The sequence below is a fragment of the Pinus tabuliformis genome, chromosome 3_1 (assembly GCF_031772625.1).
Source record: "Pinus tabuliformis cultivar Carrire ecotype Pingquan chromosome 3_1, CPIR1, whole genome shotgun sequence".
Taxonomy (NCBI): domain Eukaryota; kingdom Viridiplantae; phylum Streptophyta; class Pinopsida; order Pinales; family Pinaceae; genus Pinus; species Pinus tabuliformis.
In genome coordinates this window covers 780,759,486-780,784,528 of record NC_142301.1, presented here as the reverse complement: position 1 = coordinate 780,784,528, position 25,043 = coordinate 780,759,486, and positions in this window count along the sequence as shown.

Below are 25,043 nucleotides of genomic sequence, written 5' to 3'. Positions count from 1 at the left end.
AACCTGAAAGCTCTAGCATGACTCATGAAGAAGAGGAAGAAATGCTACATGATATATCAAAATTACAAGACCAAGTGCAACAAATGTCACTCTCACAAAAGCTAATAGAATCTAAGATAAAGGGTGTGGAAGCTAATATGGATGATTTGAAGATAGATTTGAAGAGAGACATGGTAGATTTGAAGATAGATTTGACAAATTTTCTACAAGAAATACTTACTAATGGTGAAAAGGTAGTAAAGGAAACTCATGATGCGAACAAAAGAAATGTTAATCATGATTTCATAGACTCTAATGTGGGATTGAAGACCCACCATATTCCAAAAATCGATATGAGGAAGTTTGATGGCAAGGATCCCGCAACATGGATATTACAGATGGAGCAATTTTTCGATCTCAATAATGTGCAAAATACACAAAAGGTACGTATTGCAACTTTATATTTGGAACCAAATCAGTTTGTATGGTATCAATGGCTTTGCTCTCATAAACAAATTATCACTTGGGCAATTTTTACGAAATAATTGATAGCACATTATGAGGATACAAAAAGCAACACTTTTTTTAGCCAATTGATAAGTCTCAAACAAAAGGGTTCAATAATGGAGCACATTGAGGAGTTCCAAAAATTGAACATAAGGGTAAAAAATATTCCAGAGGAGCATAGGATTGATGTGTTCATAGGGACTTTAAAGGATAATATCCAACATGATGTTTGCCTTTGGGAACCTGATTCATTAGAGAAGGCATTCAGGTTAGCAAGAAAAATGGAAAGCAAAATTATGGCAACCAAGAAGCATACCACTCACAACTATAAAGATGGAAGTGTTGTTGCCCCTAGTCTTCCACAACCTATAAGGTTGACACCACAAAATTGGAAGAAAAAAGAGCAAAAGGGCTTTGTTACAGTTGTGATAGCAAATACACTAAAGGTCATAAGTGTGCTGAGAAGAAATTATTCTACATAGATTGTGAGGAGGAAGAAGAAAAGGAGCAAGAAAGGTCAAAAGAAGAGGATATACTCCAGGAACAAAGCCTAGATAAAGAAGAAATGAATCCAACCATATCTTGTAATGCATTGGCAGGAATTACCACTCCTCAAACCATCAAGATAGAAGGACAAATCAAGAAGAAAAAGGTAATAGTGTTGATTGATTCAGGAAGTGCCCACAATTTTATTCATTGTAAGGTAGCAAAAGAATTGAATTGCTTCTTATATCCAGCACCAGAGTGTCAAGTGATGGTTGCAAATGGAGGAACAATAAATTTCTCTGGAAAGTGCCATAATATCAAGCTATCCATGGGAGAATATGTATTGACTAGCCCAATGCTTTCCATTCCAATGGGAGGTGCTGATGTTGTACTAGGAGTCCAATGGCTACAATCCTTGGGTACAATAGCTTTTAATTTTCAAGAACTTTTCATGAAATTTTCTATGGAAGGAAAGGAAGTTGAATTAAGGGGTATTGCAGGGAAACTGGGAAAGATAATCAGCTCTAACGGTATGAAAAAGCTTCTAAAAAAGGAACAAAGAGGTGTAATTGCACAATTATGTTCGCTAGATGTTTCCACATTGGAATCATCTATTTCTCCAGATCTCCAAAAAGTCTTGGACAATCATTCCAAGGTATTTGAGACTCCCAAAGGTCTCCCACCTATTCGTGATCATGATCATGCTATTCATCTGATTCCAGGAAGTGTTCCTCCAAACATCAGGCCGTACAGATATCCCTATGCCCAAAAGAGTGAAATTGAACGTATGGTTGCAGAAATGCTAGAGGCTGGTATAATTCAACCGAGTCAAAGTTCTTTCTCTGCTCCAGTAGTATTGGTGCACAAGAAGGATGGATCATGGCGCATGTGTCTGGATTATAGGGAGCTCAACAAGCTCACTATTAAAGATAAGTTTCCCATTCCTGTCATTGATGAATTACTGGATGAATTGCATGGATCAATTTACTTCACCAAGTTGGATCTTCGTTCAGGATATCATCAAATCAGAATGAAGACTGAAGACATTCCGAAAACAACATTTAGAACTCATGAGGGTCATTATGAATTTTTGGTCATGCCTTTTGGCCTTACCAATGCACCTTCAACATTTCAAGGTTTGATGAATTCCATTTTCAAACCATTCCTTAGAAAATTTGTGTTAGTATTTTTTGATGATATACTAATCTACAGCAAGTCTTGGAAGGATCATGTTGAACATGTTGACAGGGTGCTACAACTATTGGAGGAGAAACAATTATATGCAAAAAGATCCAAATGTTTCTTTGGAGTACAAAAGGTGGAATATCTGGGTCATATTGTATCTCATGAAGGAGTTAAGGTAGACCCTAGCAAAATTAAAGCCATTAAGGAATGGAAAATCCCCACATCCATAAAGCATCTGCAAGGATTTCTCGAGTTGACAGGGTATTATCGCAAGTTTGTTAAGAATTATGGGAGAATAGCAGCACCTCTAACAACATTATTGAAGAAAGATGCATTTTCATGGACTCTAGAAGCAACAAAGGCCTTTGAACATCTTAAAGAGGCAATGTGCCAAGCACCGGTCTTAGCTACACCGGACTTCACAAAAACCTTTATTGTGGAATGTGATGCTTCAGGAAATGGAATTGGTGTTGTTTTAATGCAAGATGAAAGACCCATTGCTTTTGAAAGTCGTCCAATCAAGGGAAAGTTTTTACACAAAGCTATTTATGAGAAGGAAATGTTGGCAATACTCCATGCACTTAAGAAATGGCGACCCTACCTAATGGGAAGACACTTCAAGGTAAAAACGGATCATGATAGCCTTAAATACTTTTTAGAACAAAGATTATCCTCTGAAGAGAAACAAAAGTGGGTCACAAAGATGTTGGGTTATGACTTTGAAATCATCTACAAAAAAGGGAAGCAAAATGTGGTGGCAGATGCACTCTCAAGAAAGGATGAGGATGTGGAAGCATTGTTGTGCGCCATTTCTATTATCCAACCAGATTGGATAAACGAAGCAAGGGAGGAATGGAAGAATGACGAAGAAGTGTGGGCACTTATTCGAAAGTTACAACAAGATTCCAGTACGTCTGATACATTTAGCTGGCAAAATGATTCATTATGGTACAAAGATCGCTTATACCTCTGTAAGAATTCCCAGCTAAAACAAAAGATTCTTATGGAATTGCACACTTCTCCCTTAGGAGGGCACTCGGATTTTTAAAAACTTACCACAGGGTTAAGAAGGAATTTTTTTGGGATGGCCTTAAATCAGATATTCAAAAGTTTGTGGCAGAATGTTTGGTTTGCCAACAAAATAAAGTTGAAACAATTAAGACAACAGGTCTATTACAACCTTTATCCATTCCAAGCCAACGTTGGGAGGAGGTTTCAATGGATTTTATCACAGGTTTACCCAAGTCTGAGGGAAAGAGTGTCATCATGGTGGTAGTTGACAGACTTACCAAGTATGCACACTTTTGTGCATTATCACATCCATTTAAAGCCAGTACAGTTTCTACTGCATTTATGGAACCCAAAGATTATTGTAAGTGACAGAGATCCCATTTTCACTGGAAATTTTTGGACAAAATTATTTTCTTGTCTTGGTACTCAGTTAGCTCATAGCTCATCTTATCATCCTCAATCTGATGGGCAAACTGAGATAGTAAACAAATGTTTGGAAGGATATCTTCGTTGCTTTGTATCTGATAAACAGACACAATGGGTCAAATGGTTGCCTCTAGCTGAATGGTGGTATAACACTTCCTTCCATACAACAACAAAAATGACCCCATTTATGGCACTTTATGGATATCAACCACCATCCATCACATCATATTTAAGAGAAAATTCTAAGGTTCAAACAGTGGAACATCACATCGAACATCAACAACAAGTCCTCCAACTCTTAAAGGATAACCTCATGTTGGCACAAAATAGAATGAAACAACAGGCAGATCAACATCGCAGTGAAAGAAGTTTTGATGTAGGTGATTGGTTATTCCTACGGCTACAACCATATAAGCAAATGTCCCTCAAGCAAGCTAAGAAGGATAATAAATTATCACCAAAGTATTATGGTCCATACATGGTGTTGCAAAAAATTGTTACTATGGCATACAAATTGGAGCTTCCTGTAGCTTCTCGATTGCACCCCATTTTCCATGTTTCATGTTTAAAGAAGGTTATAGGCGACAAGATCCCAGTTCAAACAATATTGCCAAAACTTGACGAGGAAGGAAAAATTATATTGGAACCGGAAGCAGTCACAGAAACAAGAACTCGACAGCTACGAAATCGATCAATTTCATAGTATCTTATCAAGTGGAAGAACTTATCCGTTGAAGATTCCACATGGGAGGATGAGAATTTTATACAGAAGCATCAAGAACTACTCAATTGTTGAGGACAACACTTTTTTGAAGGAGAGGGGCATGTTGGGTTCCTACAATACTAGTGATTACCCCATTACTATTGTAGTTGTATCCCTTATTAATATTGTTGTGCCCCTATTGTCCCCATATTGTTATTACTGTGCCCCACAGAATCCCTCTATTGTTATTTTTGTGGCTTTATATTATTATTGTTATGTCAGCTAGGTTATATTGTGACTCCTTAGACTCCTACATATAGAAAGGAGGTTTTGTCAATTGAATCATCCAAGAATTGTTCATTTATGTAATGTAAAGGAGGTTGCCCCCTCGAAGAGGCTGAATTCTAAGGTGTTGATCTATCTTTTCTATCTTTTTCTTGAGCTGGTTTCATAACACTTGTGCTACCTTTAGATTCTTCTTAATAACCTACATTTCCTCTTCCATCTCATCCAACATGTCCAGTCCAATCAACACCCTATTCACTAGATCACTCCAGTTGATAGGAGTATTACAAATCTACCCGTAAATTATCTCAATAAAACTCATCCTTAATGACTCTTGATACCCATTCTTATACGCAAACTCCTCCAATGGAAGATACTCTTCACACTTTCTCTACTGATGCATAACATACATTCTCAACATGTCCTCAAGAATCATGTTGACCCTCTCTATCTATCCATCTGTCCATGGATGATAAGTTGTATTGAAGGCCAACTCTGTCCCGAAACCTGCAAATAAATCTTTCCAAAACCTGCAACTGAACTTGGCATCTCTATCTGACACAATCTTCTTAGGAATACTATGTAACCCCATTATCTTCTTGATGAATACTTGAGCTACCTCACTAGCTAAATTTGTAGACTTCACTAGAATGGAATGAGCTACGTTAGTCAAAATGTCAACCACAACCATAATAGAATCATGTTTTCTAGATGTCCTCGGAAAAAATATATTGAAGTCTATGGAAATTACCCCCCATTTCCACTATGGAATCTCAATTGGCTATAATAAACCACCTCTATGCTTGCACTGTGATTTTACCTATTGACAATCCAAATATCTAACCACAAAATCAACCACTTCCTTTTACAAGTTCGACTAGTAGTAAAACTTCTTCACAATTTTCAAAGTCTTTTGGTATCCCGAGTAACTTGAATACAACTTAAAATGAAATTCCCACAAGATAGTTTTCTTGAGGTCACTATTTTCCACCACATATATCATATCCCTAAATCTCACCAAACCATCTGCCATGAGATGATAATCCACATCCTGCTCGTAACTCTTTCCAAAACCTGCAAGTGAACTTGGCATCTCTATCTGACAAAATCTTCTTAGGAATACTATGTAACCTCATTATCTCCTTAATGAATACATGAGCTACGTCACTAGCTAAATTTGTAGACTTCACTGGAGCTACCTTAGTCAAAATGTCAACCACAACCATAATAGAATCATGTTTTCTAGATGTCCTCAGAAAAAATATATTGAAGTCCATGGAAATGACCCCCCATTTCCACTATGGAATCTAAATTGGCTGCAATAAACCACCTCAATGCTTGCACTTCGATTTTACCTATTGACAGTCCAAACATATAACCACAAACTCAACCACTTCCTTTTACAAGTTTGACTAATAGTAAAACTTCTTTACAATTTTCAAAGTCTTCTGGTGTCCCGAGTGACCTGAGTACAACTTAAAATGAAATTCCCACAAGATAGTTTTCTTGAGGTCATTGTTTTCCACCACATAGATCATATCCCTAAATCTCAACAAACTATCTGCCATGAGATGATAATCCACATCCTGCTCACTTATACTATGTTGTTGTAACATGTGCTTAAGTTGTTGGGACCTATCATCCTGATGCCATGCCTACAAGATCTGATCCTACAAGTCTGTCCCATATGGACTCGTAGCTACCATGTGATTTACCTATACTCTTCTACTAATAGAATTTGCAACCATGTTCTCCTTTCCCTTAAAGTAACTAATCTTGAAATCAAACTTGTTGAGCATAACTAACCACCTAGATTTCCTAAGATTCAGATTAGTTTGGTCAAACAAGTATCTCAACCCAATATGATCACTCATAAACACCAACCTCATGCCAAGAAGATAGTGTCTCTACATCTGCAAGGCATGGATGATAGATCCTAACTCGAGATCATGAGTCACATAGTTCTGCTCATGATCATTCAACTTCCTTGACTCATAACATACTACCTGTCCTTCCTACATCAGGACTCCACCAAGTCCTCTCTTGCAAGCATCTGTACACACCATGAACTCTTTATCCTGGTCTGCAATCTTTATAACTGTAGTGTTTGTGAGCAACTACTTAAACTTCTCAAAACTAACTGCACACTCCTTTGTCCAATCAAATTTATTTCATTTTCGCTACAAAGTAATCAGATATGAAATATGTGAGAAGTTCCTGATGAATCTCCTTTAATAACCCACCAACCCCATGAATGCTTTGAACTTATCCACATTTCTAGGTTCTTCCCATTCCATGATAGCTTGATCTTTTTCGAGTTCACTGTTATGCCTTCCTTGGAAACAACATGTCCCAAGTAATGAACTTATGTCTAAAAGAAATTTCACTTACTAAGCTTAGCATACAACTACGACTCTCATAGCTATCTTAAAACTACTGCTAAATGTTCTGCATGCTCTTACTCATTCTTAGAATATATCAATATATCAATATATCATCAATGAATACTATCACAAACCTTTCTAGATAAGGACTGAACACACTATTCATCAAATACATGAAAGTAGATGGAGCATTAGTCAAACCAAAAGGAACCAAAAAAACTCATAATGCCCATACCTAGTCTGAAAAGAAGTCCTGTAAATATCCTCTTCTTTGATGTGTACCTGATGATATCTTGATCTCAAATCACTCTTCGAGAACACTGCTTCTTCCTTCAATTGATCAAGCAAGTCATAAATCTGCAACAATGGGTGCTTGTTCTTGATTATCACCTTATTCAACTTCTTGTAGTCAATGCACAACCTTAGAGCACCATCCTCCTTCTTTACAAATAACACCGCTGGACCCTAAGGCAACACACTTAGCCTAATGTATCCCTTGTCAAGAATTTCCTTAAGTTGAAACTCCAATTCCACCAAATCTGGAGTACTCATCCTATACTTCTCCTTAGATGGTGGTGCTACTTTCGACATCAAATCAATAGAAAAGTCCACTTCCCTATGAGGGGGTAACTCTGAAATCTATGCTAGGAATACATCTTAAAGCGGCTACAAAACTAGATACCTCTTTAAGACTTCTGCTTCCTCAACATCCTTACCTTTATCACTAAAAATATCAACTGCAAACAACACACACACATTCCTACTACTACGCTTTGCATGCATAGATGTAACCATTCTCATTAATGTAGGATTTTTCTTTCCCTGAAATAATTTCCTTTCTCCATCATCATACATTAACTCAATAGCCTTATCACAAAAGTCCACTCTAGTCCTATGAATGTATACCCAATCCATATCCAAAATCATACTATATAATCTCGACAAAAGTACATTTAGATTTGTTGATGTAGACATACCATTCAAGTGAAATGTACAAGATCTTACCCAATGATGAACTCTTTTCTTAGAACTGCACCAACCAAGACTCTACAAGCACTTCTTTATTCAAGAAACACTTATCCAGTAGGTCAGGATTCAAATAACTATAGTTAGATCCAGGGTCAATAAAAATAGAAACAACTTTCTCACAAATCTTACCTTCCATCTCGCTAATAGATGCCTGATGATTAGCCTTCCTATTATCCAATGTTGCATGAATCCAAGGAATACTTTTTCCAACATCCCTAACTATTTGTGCCACCTGAGCACTATAGATCTATAGTCTACCACCATGATGTTATGGGGAATCTCTCTTGTGATGACCCTTACCACAAGTCCAACACTATAAAGGCTTCATGTCATCACCCTTATTCTGCTCCTTAGACTGAAATCCCTATCCTTTGTTAATTGCATTGAACTTCTCATGTGAAACTCCATTCTCATTGTCATCTGTGTCCTGCGGTTTTCCTCTCTTCTTAGCCCACTTTCCTTTATTCTTATCATTACTTTTCCAATCATGCTTAGACTCAGTATTACGCTTTGATTTGTCATAACAATGCTTCAAATTTCTAATGGCTTCCTCCAATGATTTAGGCTCATCAAACTCAAATCATTCCTTGAATTATACCGACAACCCACTGATGAATCTTTGAATCCTTTCTTTCTCCTCCTTAAGATAATGCACATATCTCAACAACACCAATAATCTTCTATTATACTCCTCATAAGTCATATATCCCATCTTCAACTCATAGAATTCCTTTTCCCTATCATCATAGTATCTTCCAATAGATACTTCTTCCTAAAAAGTCTCTCTAACTCCCTCCAAGCCATCTCCTCTTCTCGAATTCTTCTGACATTCTTTACATCTTCCCACCAAATGTCTGCTTTCCCTTGAAGATTGAAAGTAGTTATCTCGGCTTTCATATCTTTGACTAATCATACAATGTTATGAAACCAGCTCACAAAAGATAGAATAGAGAGATCCAAGCCTTAGAATTCAGCCTCTTCGAGGGGGCAACCTCCTTTACATTACATAAATGAACAATTCTTGGATGATTCAAATGACAAAACCTCCTTTCTATATATAGGAGTCTAAGGAGTCACAATATAATCCAGCCGACCTAACAATAATAATATAAAGCCACAAAAATAACAATAGAGGGATTCTATGGGCACATTAATAATAATATGGGGGTAATGGGGGCACAACAATATAAATAAGGGGTATAACTACAATAGTAATGGGGTAATCACTAGTATTATAGGGACCCAACATGCCCCTCTCCTTCAAAAAAGTGTTGTCCTCAACGCTTGAGTAGTTCTGGATACTTCTGCATAAAATTCTCATCCTCCCATGTGGAATCTTCAGCGGATAAGTTCTTCCACTTGATAAGATACTCTGAAATTGATCGATTTCGTAGCTGTCGAGTTCTTGTTTCTGTGACTGCTTCTGGTTCCAATATAATTTTTCCTTCCTCGTCAAGTTCTGGCAATATTGTTTGAACTGGGAGCTTGTCGCCTATAACCTTCTTTAAACATGAAACATGGAAAACTGGGTGCAATCGAGAAGCTGCAGGAAGCTCCAATTTGTATGCCATAGTACCAATCTTTTGCAACACCTTGTACGGACCATAATACTTTGGTGATAATTTATTATCCTTCTTAGCTTGCTTGAGGGACATTTGCTTATATGGTTGTAGCCGTAGGAATACCCAATCACCTACATCAAAACTTCTTTCACTGCGATGTTGATCTGCCTGTTGTTTCATTCTATTCTGTGCCAACACGAGGTTATCCTTTAAGAGTTGGAGGACTTGTTGTTGATGTTCGATGTGATGTTCCACTGCCTGAACCTTAGAATTTTCTCTTAAATATGATGTGATGGATGGTGGTTGATACCCATAAAGTGCCATAAATGGGGTCATTTTTGTTGCTGTATGGAAGGAAGTGTTATACCACCATTCAGCCAGAGGCAACCATTTGACCCATTGTGTCTGTTTATCAGATACAAAGCAACGAAGATATCCTTCCAAACATTTGTTTACTATCTCAGTTTGCCCATCAGATTGAGGATGATAAGATGAGCTATGAGCTAACTGAGTACCAAGACAAGAAAATAATTCTGTCCAAAAATTTCCAGTGAAAATGGGATCTCTGTCACTTACAATAATCTTTGGGTTTCCATGTAGCTTTTGAATTGTTTCCATAAATGCAGTAGAAACTGTACTGGCTTTAAATGGATGTGATAATGCACAAAAGTGTGCATACTTGGTAAGTCTGTCAACTACCACCATGATGACACTCTTTCCCTCAGACTTGGGTAAACCTGTGATAAAATCCATTGAAACCTCCTCCCAACGTTGGCTTGGAATGGATAAAGGTTGTAATAGACCTGGTGTCTTAATTGTTTCAACTTTATTTTGTTGGCAAACCAAACATTCTGCCACAAACTTTTGAATATCTGATTTAAGGCCATCCCAAAAAAATTCCTTCTTAACCCTGTGGTAAGTTTTTAAAAATCCTGAGTGCCCTCCTAAGGGAGAAGTGTGCAATTCCATAAGAATCTTTTGTTTTAGCTGGGAATTCTTACAGAGGTATAAGCGATCTTTGTACCATAACGAATCATTTTTCCAGCTAAATGTATCAGATGTACTGGAATCTTGTTGTAGCTTTCGAATAAGTGCCCACACTTCTTCGTCATTCTTCCATTCCTCCCTTGCTTCATTTATCCAATCTGGTTGGATAATAGAAATGGCGCACAACAATGCTTCCACATCCTCATCCTTTCTTGAGAGTGCATCTGCCACCACATTTTGCTTCCCTTTTTTGTAGATGATTTCAAAGTCATAACCCAACATCTTTGTGACCCACTTTTGTTGCTCTTCAGAGGATAATCTTTGTTCTAAAAAGTATTTAAGGCTATCATGATCCGTTTTTACCTTGAAGTGTCTTCCCATTAGGTAGGGTCGCCATTTCTTAAGTGCATGGAGTATTGCCAACATTTCCTTCTCATAAATAGCTTTGCTTAAAAACTTTCCCTTGATTGGACGACTTTCAAAAGCAATGGGTCTTTCATCTTGCATTAGAACAGCACCAATTCCATTTCCTGAAGCATCACATTCCACAATAAAGGTTTTTGTGAAGTCCGGTGTAGCTAAGACCGGTGCTTGGCACATTGCCTCTTTAAGATGTTCAAAGGCCTTTGTTGCTTCCGGAGTCCATGAAAATGCATCTTTCTTCAATAATGTTGTTAGAGGTGCTGCTATTCTCCCATAATTCTTAACAAACTTGCGATAATACCCTGTCAACCCAAGAAATCCTCGCAGATGCTTTATGGATGTGGGGATTTTCCATTCCTTAATGGCTTTAATTTTGCTAGGGTCTACCTTAACTCCTTCATGAGATACAATATGACCCAAATATTCCACCTCCTGGACTCCAAAGAAACATTTGGATCTTTTTGCATATAATTGTTTCTCCTCCAATAGTTGTAGCACCCTGTCAACATGTTCAACATGATCCTTCCAAGACTTGTTGTAGATTAGTATATCATCAAAAAATACTAACACAAATTTTCTAAGGAATGGTTTGAAAATTGAATTCATCAAACCTTGAAATGTTGAAGGTGCATTGGTAAGGCCAAAAGGCATGACCAAAAATTCATAATGACCCTCATGAGTTCTAAATGCCGTTTTTGGAATGTCTTCAATCTTCATTCTGATTTGATGATATCCTGAACGAAGATCCAACTTGGTGAAGTAAATTGATCCATGCAATTCATCCAGTAATTCATCAATGACAGGAATGGGGAACTTATCTTTAATAGTGAGCTTGTTGAGCTCCCTATAATTCGGACACATGCGCCATGATCCATCCTTCTTGTGCACCAATACTACTGGAGCAGAGAAAGAACTTTGACTCGGTTGAATTATACCAGCCTCTAGCATTTCTGCAACCATACGTTCAATTTCACTTTTTTGGACATAGGGATATCTGTACGGCCTGATGTTTGGAGGAACACTTCCTGGAATCAGATGAATAGCATGATCATGATCACGCATAGGTGGGAGACCTTTGGGAGTCTCAAATACCTTGGAATGATTGTCCAGGACTTTTTGGAGATCTGGAGAAATAGATGATTCTAATGTGGAAACATCTAGCGAACATAATTGTGCAATTACACCTCTTTGCTCCTTTTTTAGAAGCTTTGTCATACCATTAGAGCTGATTATCTTTCCTGGTTTCCCTGCAATACCCCTTAATTCAACTTCCTTTCCTTCCACAGAAAATTTCATGAAAAGTTCTTGAAAATTAAAAGCTATTGTACCCAAGGATTGTAGCCATTGGACTCCTAGTACAACATCAGCACCTCCCATTGGAATGGAAAGCATTGGGCTAGTCAATACATATTCTCCCATGGATAGCTTGATATTATGGCACTTTCCAGAGAAATTTATTGTTCCTCCATTTGCAATCATCACTTGACACTCTGGTGCTGGATATAGGAAGCAATTCAATTCTTTTGCTACCCTACAATGAATAAAATTGTGGGTGCTTCCTGAATCAATCAACACTATTACCTTTTTCTTCTTGATTTGTCCTTCTATCTTGATGGTTTGAGGAGTGGTAATTCCCGCCAATGCATTACAAGATATGGTCGGATTTATTTGTTCTTCATCTAGGCTTTGTTCCTGGAGTATATCTTCTTCTTTTGACCTTTCTTGCTCCTTTTCTTCTTCCTCTTCACAATCTATGTAGAATAATTTCTTCTCAGCACACTTATGACCTTTAGTGTATTTGCTATCACAACTGTAACAAAGCCCTTTTGCTCTTTTTTCTTCCAATTGTTGTGGTGTCAACCTTATAGGTTGTGGAAGACTAGGGGCAACAACACTTCCGTCTTTATAGTTGTGAGTGGTATGCTTCCTGGTTGCCATAATTTTGCTTTCCATTTTTCTTGCTAACCTGAATGCCTTCTCTAATGAATCAGGTTCCCAAAGTCGAACATCATGTTGGATATTATCCTTTAAAGACCCTATGAACACATCAATCCTATGCTCCTCTGGAATATCTTTTACCCTTATGTTCAATTTTTGGAACTCCTCAATGTGCTCCATTATTGAACCCTTTTGTTTGAGACTTATCAATTGGCTAAAAAAAGTGTTGCCTTTTGTATCCTCATAATGTGCTATCAATTCTTCCGTAAAAATTGCCCAAGTGATAAATTGTTTACGAGAGCAAAGCCATTGATACCATACAAATTGATTTGGTTCCAAATATAAAGTTGCCATACGTACCTTTTGTGTGTTTTGCACATTATTGAGATCGAAGAACTGCTCCATCTGTAATATCCATGTGGCGGGATCCTTGCCATCAAACTTCCTCATATCGATTTTTGGAATATGGTGGGTCTTCGATCCAACATTAGAATCTATGGAATCATGATTAACATTACTTTTGTTCACATCATGAGTTTCCTTTACAACCTTTTCACCATTAGTAAGTATCTCTTGTAGAAAATTTGTCAAATCTGTCTTCAAATCTGCCATGTCTGTCTTCAAATCTGTCTTCAAACTTGCCATGTCTTTCTTCAAATCTGTCTTCAAATCTATCTTCAAATCATCCATCTTAGCTTCCATGCCCTTTATCTTAGATTCCACGCCATTTATCTTAGCATCTGTTAGCTTTTGTGAGCGTGACATTTGTTGCACTTGTTCTTGTAATTTTGATATATCATGTAGCATTTCTTCCTCTTCTTCATGAGTCATGCTAGAGATTTCAGGTTCCTTACTAGGTGTTTGCATTTTCTTTCCTCGGGGCATCAGTTACCAATAATAATGCTTTACTAGGCCCTTTGAATTCTTTCAAACCAAGCTTATGCAAAAAATAAAAAATAAAAACTACACACCTTTTTTTACTTTGTAGAAGCCTGATATTGAATCTGATGTATCTCTGTAATTTCGAATCATCCAGTTCTGAAATTGTGACCTGTAGTAGCCTTCTGTGTCCTCTTTCCAATGCCACTAGTCTGAACCAAATTGGATTCTCCAAGAAAGAGTTATGCACAATCTCCCGCAGTGACCTGATTATAGACTGGTTCAGTAGAGCGAACTTGTATGAAGTGCCACATGTCACTATTTCAACCTTTGACTCTGAAAAATATATAAAAGAAAACTACAGTCCATCCTCTTTCTGCACCTTCTTACGAAATTTCAATCCGATGCTCAGAAAGAAAGTTATGACGATTTTCCCCAGGTCACCTGTTTTGAGTGTAATTCAGGAGTCTGCAAAAAGACCAACTTCCTGAGATCATTTCTCCGAAAATATCGTGCGAAAAGCTCTAAAATTCGGACCCAAGGTTCAGCGCGATTTCTTCTCAAATGGTTTTTTTTTGCGACTTCTGAAACATCACATAAAAAAAGGTATAGCAAAAATGCCACGATGACCTGTTTGGAGCAGCGAAACCCTAGAATCCAAAGCTCTGATACCAAATGTTATGAAACCAGCTCACAAAAAGATAGAAAAGAGAGATCCACGCCTTAGAATTCAGCCTCTTCGAGGGGGAAACCTCCTTTACATTACATAAATGAACAATTCTTGGATGATTCAAATAACAAAACCTCCTTTCTATATATAGGAGTCTATGGAGTCACAATATAATCCAGCCGACCTAACAATAATAATATAAAGCCACAAAAATAACAATAGAGGGATTCTATGGGCACATTAATAACAATATGGGGGTAATGGGGGCACAACAATATAAATAAGGGGTATAACTACAATAGTAATGGGGTAATCACTAGTATTATAGGGACCCAACATACAATCTGAAAAATTATTCATCCTAAGCAACCAAACTTATGAATCTTCTGACTTCTTCATTTCTCCATCAAATTTAGGAGGCTTTTCTTTCTTAAAATCTTATAGAAAGTATTGCTTCTCAGTCCTCCTATATGAATGGTGATGGTGATGATGGTGTTGTCTCTCTAAACTATAACTAGAATAGAACCCACAGTCATTACCCCTCACGTTAGGTGTATCCAAGAACCTACAATCTATGACTGTGTCATCCCTCTCAAACCTTTATCCTAATTGAGACTTGCTACCATATGCCCCATTGATCCTTTCCTCCTATCCATGACTAATCCTAAGCAGTCCCTATCTCTGCAAATATGATAGACTCTAAAGGATGACTGCATTAACCTCAGCTTGCTTCTCCTTTTCTCTAGCAAGTCTTTATTGTGACTGAATGATTCTTTCATTATCCGCCTTACAACTTATGATCTTTTCTTTCAAGCTTGTCAATGTATCTACTATGTTAGGGGAGTACTCATCACCATGTTGTTCATCTAACCTATAGGGAGAATCACATGAACTATAGTCCACCATTTTGCATGCCATCTTTGATCCTCTACTTCCTACAAACATACCATGTTTGATAACCAAATATAACATAATCAACATATCTCAGTGAAGTTCAGGGGAGGCTATCTCATTTGAAAAATCAATCTAAATTAGCACAACATATGTATATATAATGAAATCAACGTTTCAAGCATCTCAGCACCAACATCATCAACTTCTACATGATGATAGTAATACAACAACGACTATCGCAATGCATGCATACCGAAGACATATACAAATGACATTCATGCATGACAAGCACATTTCGCACATCCAGTCCAAGTGTTGACCCTGAGATATCTGATATGAATATGTAACCACCCCTCCCACATTTACCCAGTTTCACCCACTCGCAGGGGTCAACATGAGATGAGAGTTACTGTGCGATACCTTATTTCCAAGATGAACTTATGGAAAATGGGGTATACATGTCCAAACCTGACTACAAACACACAATGACATATGATCACATTGTTATCAACCTGATTTGATCCAACACTATTTCTTTTTAGTTGTGTTTCCTTAAATTTAACACAACTTTCTATTTTTGGCAGTTCTTTCGAGTTCTAAACATTAGAGGCCATTTTGAGAACTTAAATGACATTTTCAAGGAAAATGGAGAGACCAAAAAAGTGCTAAAAATTGTTTCACATAATTTTTTCAAAACCTCATCATGGATATCTTCAAAACAAGGTATTATGATAGTAAAATGAAGATCGTATGCCAAAGTTACAACCTCGGGAAGTTAGAGGTCCCAATTACTCATTTATACAAACACTTTGTGTACATAGTACTTGTAGGTTATAAATACATATCCGTTCACTAATTCAATAAGATCACCATAGATTCATCAAGAAGGTCTAATTCCCTCTCATACTAGCTACAATAACATCTATTAGCCCATGCATTCATTAACCATTCATCAATTAATCAAGATATATCAAGAGCCATAGACAATATACATCAAATATCCAACATACACTCAACAAATGAACAACATATAAACCATGATAGAGAAACCATCAAAGCCAGATAATATCAACTACAAGTAATCATAAAATGCAATAGGAAAATATCTCTTATTAACATATGGAAAAACCAACCAAGTTAGGGACTTCCATGTAACGCCCAACCATAGATCAGGCTGAAGCAAATCTCTCTTTCAGCCAATCACCCCTGCACCATATTCCAAGCATGAAGGTGTGATCTCATGGAATAAACCAAGAAAAACCAAACTAGGGCTTGGAGAGGCCAAACCACCTCAACCCTCAACAAGTGATTCCACCTCATAGTCAGGCATCACTAACAACAACCAGATTGGTCTCTACACCACTATCCAGGGCCCCAGGAACTAGTAACTCAACCCACAACATTCCAGTGCTCCAAAGCATTTGTTAAACCTGGCTCTAGTACTAGTAAGTCAACCCACCAAGGTCTCAATAGAGTTTGTACAACCTAGGTTCTAGGACTAGTAACTCAACCCAACCTGTTCCAAGGCTTCCAGAGCATTTGTTCCAATGCACAACCATCCAGAATTATGAGCACCAACTAGAAAAGAATCAAATGGAAAAAACCCACAACACCAAGGCTATCCAAGAAATGGAAAGGCAAGGATAAAACCACTGTAAATTGAGGCAATCCTCCATGCTAATCAAAGATCATAACTAAATGATCACATGCATATATCATGCATCCATAAATCAACAAGAAGTCCATACATGTAACCTATTACCTACAAGGAAATTTCACTATAGTTTCTAATGCCATTGTCCCCTTGTTCTTTCCTACTTTTTCCTTGCCTTCTTTCTCCAAATCCAATGTATACTAGAGTGCTCCAAGCATGCTCCAATAATTTTCTAAGTGTGCAAGAGTATGAGAGAGATAGAATAGAAGAGAGCTTGAAGCTAAAACTGTTAAAACATTGTGAACTAATCCTCAGAAGCCTTTTTATCATTGAGGCCTCTATTTTCTTCATTTTCCTATATTTTCCCTTCAATTTTCCTCACTTTCAATTTTATGACCTCTAACCTTCCTTTTCTCATATTTTCCATTATTTTCATAAATAAATGCCAATTAATGTCACTTTGCCTTTGCCAATTTCCATAGTCATTAATTAATCACTAGTTATACCACATCACTATGTTTTGCGCAACATTCAACATTGAATACGTGCCCCATGACCTTGGTCTTATTTTGACCTTATTAACTTTATTACATGAAATTTTAATCTGGGCTATTATAGACCCCTCCCCCTTAGAGAAATACCATCCTCGGTATTCTATGGTACATATGACCAACAAGACCATTGAAAACCAAAGCATACTGCTCATGGAGCTTTATAGCTTGGATCAATGTAGTATTTACAATGAACATCCTGTTGAAAAGCAAAACCAACATAAGAAACATGGCAACGTGACAACCATACCACTTATTGGAGCTTTATAATGCAGCTCATTATGATATTTACAATAAAAACCATACATAAATATATACATATACAAAAACTCCTTTGACTCAACTGACAAAAAATGAAGGATACCTAGCCCACATCTGATCAACCATCTCCCATGTAACTTCATTGGTCCCAAAGTGCTTCCACTCCACTTTAACCTGCTCGATTGCTCTCTTCCAGCGCATGAGATGTTTCTACTTCAATATGCATTGTGTTTCTGGTTGGAATTCTCCCTCTAGTTCCACCTGCAATACATACTATTTAATCATATGATAAACATATTTCACATAGTTCTTAATAAATGAGACATGGAAAACATCATGTAATTTCATTGTCGAATGCAGTGCAAGTCGGTAGGTCAATAGTCCAATCCTATCAAGGATATCGAAACGGCTGCAATACCAAGTTGTCAGCTTAGAACATGATCCAATCCTTAAGGAGCTCTTATTGGGATTGATGGGTAAATACACATGCTCCCCAACCTGAAACTCCTTAAACACCCTGTGTTGATTTTCATAACTCTTTTTTCTATCCTCTATTGCCTTTAGGTTCTTCTTAATAACCTATATTTCTTATTCCATCTCAGCCAACATGTATCGTCCAATCACCACCCTGTTCATAGGATGACTCCAACTGATAGGAGTATTACAACTCCGCCTATAAAGTGGCTCAAACAGAATCATCCTCAGTGACTTCTAATACCTGTTGTTGTACGCAAACTCCACCAGTGGAAGATATTCTTCCCACCTTCACTAAAAATTAAAAATATACATTCTCAACATGTCCTCAACAACCCTGTTGACCCTCTTTTTATTTCCATGTCCTTGGATGATAAGATGTACTGATGGACAAATCTATCCCCAAAGTTGCACATAAATCTTTCCAAAACCTGGAAGTGAACTTGGCATCTCTATCTGACACAATATTCCTAAGAATGCCATGTAACCTCACCATCTCCCTAATGAATACTTGAGCTACCTCACTAGCTGAATTCATAAACTTCACTAGAATGAAGTGAGATACCTTAGTAAACTTGGAAACCATAACCATAATAGAATCATGTTTCCTAGATGTTCTCAACAAAACTATAATGAATTCCATGGAAATGACCTCCCATGTTCACTTTGGAATCAGAATTGGATGCAATAAACCACCTGGATGCTTGAACTCTACTTTTACCTATTGAAAATCCAAACATCTAGCCACAAACTCATCCACTTCCTTTTGCAAGTTCAGCCAGTAGTAAAACTTCTTCACCACTGTCAATTTATTTTTATATTCTAAAAGATATGAATACAACTTAACATGAAATTCTCACACGATAAGCTTCTTGAACTCATTGTTGTCTAACACATAGATCCTATCCCTAATTCTCACCAAACCATATGCCATGAAATGATAATCCACATCTTGGTGATTTGTATTCTATTGTTCTAGTCTATTCTTAAGTTGTTGGTAAATCTCATCCTACTTCCATGCTTGCAATATACGCTCCTACAGGTCTGTCCCATATGAACTCATAGTTGCAATGTGATTTACCTATAATCTTCTACTAAGAGCATCTACAACCCTCTTCTTCTTTCCCTTAATGTACTTGATCTCAATGTTGAACTCACTAAGCATAGTTAACCACTTAACTTGCCGGGAATTCAGTTTAGGATGTTCAAATAAGTGTCTCAACCCATTATGATTGTTCAGCAACACAAACCTCTTTCCAATAAGATAATGTCTCCATATCTTCAAGGCATGAATGGTAGCTACTAAATCGATATCACGAGTCACATAGTTCTGCTCGTGCTGATTCAAACTAATCAAATCATATAATACTACCTCTCCTTTTTGCATCAGGACCTCACCAATTCGTCTCTTGCAAGAATCTATACACACCACAAACTCTTTATCTAGATTTGCAATCCTTAGAATTAGATAATTTGTAAGAAACTGCTTCAACTACTCAAAACTAGTTTCACACTCCTCTGTCCATTCAAATTTCTTTCCTTTTCACTACAAATATGTAATAGGATAAAATCCATGAGAAGTTCCTCATCCATGGGGATAGTAACCTGCTAACCCCGTGAATTATCTGACCTCATCCACATTTCTAGGTGCTGCCCATTCCATGATAGCTCTGATATTTTCTAGGTCCACTTCTATGCCTTCCTTAGAAACAACATGTCAAAAGTATTGAACTCATGTTTGAAACAAAAGACAGTTAATAAGCTTGGCGTACAAATCATGCTCTCTTAGAAATCTTAACACGACTGCTAAATGTTTTGAAATTTCTTCCTCATTCTTCGAATATATCAATATATCATCAATGAATATTATCATAAACTTTTAAGATAAGGACGCAACACAATATTTATAAAACACATGAAAGTAACTCGAGAGTTAGTCAAGCCAAAAGGAACCACAACAAACTCATAGTGCCCATATTAAAAACAAGTCTAAAAAGAAGTCTTGTAAATGTCCTCTTCTTTGATATGTACCTACTTATATTCTGATCTCAAGTCAATATTTGAGAACATTTTTGCTCCCTTCAACTGATCAAACAAATCATCAATCCATGGCAATGGGTACTTGTTCTTGGTCGGCACCTTGTTCAAATTTTTGTAGTCAATGCACAATCTGAGAGTGTCATCCTTCTTCTTTACAAACAACACCACTTCACCCTTAGGTGACATACTTGGCTTAATTTATCCCTTGTCAAGCATTTCATTAAGCTGCAAATTAAATTCCACCAAATCTGGAGTGCTCATCCTATATAGTTCCTTAGATGTTGGTGCTACTCCCAACATCAACTCAATAGAAATGTCCACTTCCCAATGAGGAGGTAACTTTGAAGTCTCTACTAGGAATAGATCCTAAAAATGCTACAAAGTTGGATAACTCTTCAAGAGTTTTGCACCCTCAACATCCTTACCTTTATCACTGGAAATATGAACTGCAAACAAAACACACTCTTTCCTCCTACAACGCTTTTCCTGGATAGTTGTAACCATTCTCATTGATATAGAATTTTTGTTTCCATGCAATATTCTCCTTTTGCCATCATCATCCAGGCACTCAATAGCCTTATCATAGCAATCCACTTTGGTCCTGTGAACGTAAAACCAATCCATACCCGACAACATACTATATGATCCCAATGAAAGTACAATTATATGTGTTGATGTAGAAATACCATTCAAGTCAAATTCACAAGATCTTACCCAATGATGAACTCTTTTCTTAGTACATGTATCCGACTTCACCAACCAAGACTCTATATGCACTTCTTTATTCAAGAAATACTTATACACTATATCAAGACTAATATAACTATAATTAGATCCAGGGTCAATCAAAATAGAAATAAATTGATCACAAAGCTTACCTTCTATCTCGATAATATATACCTAATGATCAGCATGCCTATTATTCAATGTTGCATAAACCCGAGGAATACTTTGTCCAACATCCCTAACTGATTGTGCCTCCTAAGCATTGTAGATTTTCATTCTCCCAACCAGATGTTGTGGACTATCTCTTCTGTGATGATCCTTACCACAAGTGCAACATTGCAAAGGCTTCATGTCATCACCCTTGTTCTGCCCCTCAGACTGAAATTCTTGTCCTCTATAAACTGTATTGAAATTCTTATGCAACATTATATTCTCCTTGTCATCTACATCCCGAGGTTTTTTCTCTTCTTAGCCCACTTTCCTTTATTCTTCTCATTAATTTTCCAATCCTCCTTAGACTCAGTCTTGCGCTTCAATTTCTCATAACAGTGCTTCAACTTTTTTATTGGTTCCTCCAACGATCTAGGCTCATCAAACTCAATTATGTCCTTGAATGATAGTTACGACCCACTGGTGAAGCTTTGAATCTTTGATTTCTCCTCAAGATAAGGCACATATCTCAACAAATCCAAGAATCTTCTAGTATACTCCTCATCGACCATAGATCTGATCTGCAACTCATAAAATTCCTTTGCCATGTCATCATAATATCTTTTAGATAGATACTTCTTCTTGAAAAGTGTCTCGAACTCAATCCAAGTGAGCTCCTCTTCTCGAATTCTTCTGAAATTCTTTACATATTCACACCAAATGTCTACTTTCCTTTAAGAATGAAAGTAGCTATCCTAGATTCCATATTTTATGAATAATCATGCAATCTAAAAAACTTATTAATCCTAAGAAATCAAGCTTCTACATCTTCTGACTTCTTCATTTCTCCATCAGATGTAAGAGGTTTTTCCTTATTGAATTGCTCTAGTAGGTATTTCTTCTCACTCCTCCTGTACGGATGGTGACAGTGATGATGATGTTGTCTCTTTGAACCAAAAATAGAATAGAACCCACAATCATTACCCCTCCTATTAGGTGTATATAATAAACTACCATCTCTGACAATGTCATCCCTGTCAAACCTGTATCCTGATTGAGACATGTTTCCATATGCTCCATTGGTCCTTTCCTCCTATCCATGAATGATCCTACGTGGTCCATATCTCTACAAATATGATAGAAGCTGAAGGATGACTATATTAACCTCTTCTTTCTTCTTGTGTGCTCTGACAATTCTTTCCTATGACTGAATGATTCTATCATTATCTATTTTACAACTTCCAGTATCTCCTTTCAAACTTCTCAATGTATTCACTATGTCAGGGCAATACTCATCACCATGTTGTTGATCTGATCTATAAGGAGAATCCCGTGAACTATAGTCCAACATTTTTCTTGTCATCTTTGATCCTCTACTACATACAAACATACCATGTCAAATAACTAAATATAACATAATAAACATACCTTAGTGAAGTTCAGGAAAGACAATCTCATCTGTAAAATCAATCCAGATTATCAAAACATATGTATATATAATGAAATCAACATATTAATCATCTCAACCTTAACATCATCAACTTATACATGATGACACTACTGGAACAATGACTATCACTGCATTCATAACGAACACATATACAACTGAAATGAATCCATGAAAAACAAATTATGCCAATCTAGTCCAAGAGTTGAAACTAAGAGCTTTGATACCACTCTCTAACCACCGCCCCCCATATTTACCTAGTTTCACCGGCCGGCAGGGGTAAACATGAGATGAGAGTTACTATGGAAGACCTGATTTCCAAGACGCACTTATGGAAAATGGGGTCCACATGTCTAAATTTGATAGAAAACACATAGTTATACATGATGACACTGTTATCACCCTAATTTGACCCAACACTATTTATTTTCAATTTTCTTTCCTTAAATTTAACACAGCTTTCTATTTTTGGCAATTTTTTCGAGACTAAACTTCTGAGGCCATTTTGAGGGCCTAAACGACATTTTCAAGGAAAACAAAGAAATCGTAAAAGTTCCAAAGATTGTTACACATGTTTCCTGCTTAGACTCCTCATGGAGATATTCAAAACAAGGTATTATGATAGTCAAACGGAGATCATATGCCAAAGTTATGACCCCGGGAAGTTAGAGGTCCCAATTACTCATTTATACAAACACTTTGTGTACATAGTACTTGTAGGTTATAAATACATATCCGTCCACTAATTCAATAAGATCACCAGAGAATAATCACAAAGGTCTAATTCCCTTTCATAATAGCTCAAATAAAATTTGTTAGGCCATGCATTCATTAACAATTCATCAATTAATCAAGATATATCAAGAGCTATAAACAATATAAATCATATATCCATCATGTAACCAAAAAATGAACAACACAGAAACCATGATATAAAAACCATCAAATCCAGATAATCTCAAGTACAAGTACTCATAAAATACAATAGGAAAATAGTTCTTATTAACATATGCAAAATCCAACCAAGTCAGGGACTTCCACATACCACCCGACCATAGATTTGGTTGAACCAAATATCTCTTTTAGCCAATCACCCCCATGCCATATTCCAAGCATTAATGTGGGACCGCATGGAACAAACCAAGCAAATCGAAACTAGGGCTTGGAGAGGCCAACCCGCCTCAACCCTCAAAAATTGATTCCCCCTCACAATCAGACATCACTAACACCAACTAGATTGGTCTCTACTCAGTTATCCAGGGTTCCAAGAACTAGTATCTCAACCCAAAACCTTTCAGTGCTCTAGAGCATTTGTCCAACCTAGCTCTAGGACTAGTAACTCTAGGACTAGTAACTCAACCCACCAAGGGCTCAAGAGCACTTTTTACAGCCTAGGCTTTAGGACTAGTAACTCAACCCAACTTGTTCTAAGGCTTCCTGTTATAGACATTTTTGTGCCCTACAACACCAAGCATTAAATGTCCATAAACCAAGGGCTCCTAAGTCCCTAAAAGTGTTGTTCTAACCCCTAAAGGAACAAGGTCAACAGATTACAGCTTCTCCCAGAAGTTCTCCATGAAAAACTACTCAAAATTGGTCAAAACAGGATCATTGTAGCTGCTCCACTGGCTAGGTGCGTTACATCTCACCCAAATGCACTGTGAGGGTGCATTGCATTTCAAAAGTCCCTTCTGTGGGGTGCGATGGACGAGAAATGACAAATGGCAGTGTCATTCCGCGAGGTGGAGAGGCAATGGAAGCTTCCAGAAACTTCTCCTGTGACACTTGCCTCACTGAATTCGACCAAGGATGAGTAAGAGGCCCTCAGTCTCCAAGTGGAAGCAAGAACTGTCAGAGAGAAGACACTAATCAAATCACAAGCTGACTCATCCCCCTTACAGATATCTATATATGGATCCCTCATCCCAGAGATCCAGAGGCTGGAATTTTGCATATTGTAAGGAATTGTTGTTGGTTTCTAGAGACAAACATAAGATTGTTGGGTGATCTAAGCTTTGTTTGATGTGAAGAGGGGCTTCTTTGCTGGGAGGTTGATGCTGGGTCGGAACAACTGGTTGTAACTCCTCCTGGATCTTTTCTTGTTTATCAATAAAAGCTATTTGAGTTTTCCTCCATGCTTTTGTATCATTGATGCTTGTTACATTTGTATGGTCAATTTAAATCTGATCCTAAGTTGTTTATGAATATAGATCCATGTCTTTGTATAGTGCTATGCTTCTGTGATCTTACAGGTACTTTTTGAAGCTGGGCGTGCAAGGGAGTAGGTAGCTGGGGACTATCAAAGAAGAGAGGGATCGAATCAAAGGATTAGCGCAAGACCGAGGTTAGTCTTTCTATTCCTCTCTATCTATAATTCATAAAGGAAAAACAT